Here is a 3,280-nt window from a genome sequence, read left to right on the forward strand (position 1 = left end):
TCCTATTGTGTATGGGGCCCTTCTGCTGCTGTTTTTCCAACTGCTGAAGGTGTGTGCTTAATTCCGGTATTTAGCACCTTTCTTGGGCCTTGACATGGGCTCCAATCACGATGAGTTTACCCCTTAGCACTGCTTTGGCGGTGTCCCACAAATTTTTGAATGTTGTATCAAAGTTTTCATTGGTTTCCACAAATTTTTTGATCTCATCTTTAATTTCTCCTCTGACCCATTGCTCGTTTAACAGCATATTGTTCAACTTCCAAGAGTGTCTATATTTCCTGGGATGTTTTGAGTTGTTGATTTCCAGTTTCATTCCTTGGTGGTCCATTAGGGTACATGGTATGATTCTAATCTTTTTGAAGTTATTTAGATTTGCTTTGTGTCCTATCATATGGTCGATCCTGGAGAAGGTGCTGTGCACCGCTGAGAAAAATGTATACTCTATGGCCTTAGGATAAAAAGTTCTATAGATGTTTACTAAGTCCAGTTGTTCTATTGTTTGTGTGAGCTCTGTTGTTTCTTTGTTGAGTTTTTGTTTTGTTGATCTGTTCAATGGTGTTAAAGCTGTGTTGAGATCATCCACAAATATTGTGTGCATATCTATGTCTCCCCCTTAAGTCTGTAAGTAATTGCTTCAAGTAGATAGGCGCATTGGGATTTGGCGCATAAACATTAACGATGATGATTGCTTCTTTTTTTTTTTAAAGATTTATTTTTATTATTTTTTTATTGGAAAGGCAGATATACAGAGAGGAGAGACAGAGAGGAAGATCTTCCGTCCCATGATTCACTCCCCAAGTGAGCGCAACGGGCCGATACTATGCCGAGCCGAAGCCAGGAGCCTCTTCCGGGTCTCCCACGTGGGTGCAGGGTCCCAAAGCTTTGGGCCATCCTGGACTGCTTTCCCGGGCCACAGGCAGGGAGCTGGAAGGGAAGCGGGGCTGCTGGGGATAGAACCGGCGCCCATATGGGATCCTGGGTGTGCAAGGGGAGGACCTTAACCACTGCACCACCGCGCCGGGCCCGGTGATTGCTTCTTGATGGATCATTCCTTTCACCAATATAAAATGGCCTTCCCTGTCCCTTTTGATGTTAGTTACATTGAAGTCTATCTCGTCTGAAATTAGGACAGCTACACCAGCCTTTTTTTTCTCATCCATTGGTATGAAATATCTTTTTCCATCGCTTCAGTTTCAGCTTCTTTGCGTCTTTTCTGGCTAGATGTGTTTCTTGTAGGCAACAGATAGTTGGGTCTTATTTGATGATCCATTCCATTAATCTGTGTCTTTTGATTGGTGAGTTTAGACCATTTGTGCTAAAAGTTAAAATTGAGAGGTTGTGATTTTGCCCTGCCATGCGAGTGTGTTTTGTGTGTGTTATCTGTGTAATTGCCCTTCCTTGTGTAGGCTTTACTTTGGAGACCTTCCTGTTTGCCATCTTTGTTTATGGTTTGCCTCCTTTTTTTCTGGAATTAGCTCATTTCTAAGGAGATTTTGTAGAGCTGGTTTTGTGTTGGCATATTCTTCTAGTTTTTCTTTGCTATGAAAGTATCTGATTTCGTTCTCATATACAAATGAGATCGTTGCTGGGTACATTATTCTTGGTTGACAGTTGTTTTGTTTCAGGATTTGGAAGATCTTTGTCCATTTTCTCCTTGCTTGTAAGGTCTCTTCAGAGAAGTAAGCAGTGATTCTGATTGGTTTTCCCCTGTATGTGATCTTTTCTCTGTTTCGTACTTGTCTCGGGATTCTTTCTTTGTCTTCGTTGGAGTAGAACTTGAGCACCATGTGTCTGGGTGAAGATCTCTTTGGATCGTGTCTGTTGGGAGTTCTCTGTCTGTCCTGTATGTGGGCTGGATTCATGTTCCAAGTGTTTTGGAAGTTTTCTTGTATAATTTCGTCGAGCACCATTTGCATTCCTGATTCTCTTTCCACTCCTTCGGGAAGGCCCATGATCTGAATATTCGATTTTCTAAGGTGATTTTTCATTTCTTGTATCATTTTATTAGCTTTGTTGAGACTTGTCTCCAGCTGTTTAATGAGCTGGGTATCTTCATTTTTTGTATCTTTCGTTTCAGAGATCCTTTCCTCTGCTGTATTTATTCTGCCGGTCATACTCTCAACCTTGATTTCCAGGTCCAGAATTTTGTTTTTGACTTGTTGTATTTCTGTGACTATGTGGTTCTTGAATTCCTTGAATTCTTTCCACTTCTTCTCATTGTCTCTTATGAATTTTATCATTCATTTTTTTTAAAGATTTATTTTTATTATTTTTTTATTGGAAAGGTGGATATACAGAGAGGAGAGACAGAGAGGAAGATCTTCCGTCCGATGATTCACTCCCCAAGGGAGCGCAACGGGCCGATGCTATGCCAATCCGAAGCCAGGAGCCTCTTCCGGGTCTCCCACGCGGATGCAGGGTCCCAAAGCTTTGGGCCATCCTGGACTGCTTTCCCGGGCCACAGGCAGGGAGCTGGAAGGGAAGCGGGGCCACTGGGATTAGAACCGGCGCCCATATGGGATCCTGGGCGTGCAAGGCAAGGACCTTAACCACTTGCGCCACCGCGCCGGGCCCTCATTCATTTTTTAAATTCCTTGTCTGGTAAAGCTTCCATGTCTTCATCTCGCATCTTGCCTTTGGATTGGCTGAGTTCTGGCTAGTGCAGCCACTGTATACAGTATCAGTGGACAATTATCTTCCTACCTGTCTCTTCTCTTCTGTGTATATCTGACTTTCAAAAAAAATTACTAGAAAGAAGTTACCATTCAGTTATAATCCTCATGAAGGAATCAAAAACTTGAAACACTTAGGCCTAAGATTGAATATAACTCTGTTCTGTCATGTGGATAATGGTCATTATTGGTTCATTTTTTTACGGAGAAGTGACAATACCGTCTACTTTCAAAACAAAACAAACTCATACCCCTCAACTACATTGAGTAAGAAACCAGACTCTTCTCTAAAAATTTACTTATGTGTTTATTTGTCTATTTTTTATCTTATGTTTTAAATACAGATTTTACAGAGAGCAAGAAAGACAAAGAGAAAATGAGAGAGAGAAAGAAGGAGAAAGCAGTTGAGGGATCTTCCATCTACTGGTGAACTCCCATAATGACCACACGCAGTGAAGCTGAGCTAATCCCAGTTGAGGAGCCAGGAGCTTCTTTCTGGTCTCCCACGAGTGTGCAGGTGCTGAAGGAATCCAGGTCTCTTCCACTGCTGTCACAGTCCATAAGCATTGCCCAGAAGCAGGAAGCTGGATCAAAACTGAACTAGAACC

The sequence above is a fragment of the Ochotona curzoniae genome, unplaced genomic scaffold, assembly GCF_017591425.1.
Source record: "Ochotona curzoniae isolate NIBS_2020 unplaced genomic scaffold, NIBS_Ocur_1.0 scaffold_3223, whole genome shotgun sequence".
Classification (NCBI taxonomy): domain Eukaryota; kingdom Metazoa; phylum Chordata; class Mammalia; order Lagomorpha; family Ochotonidae; genus Ochotona; species Ochotona curzoniae.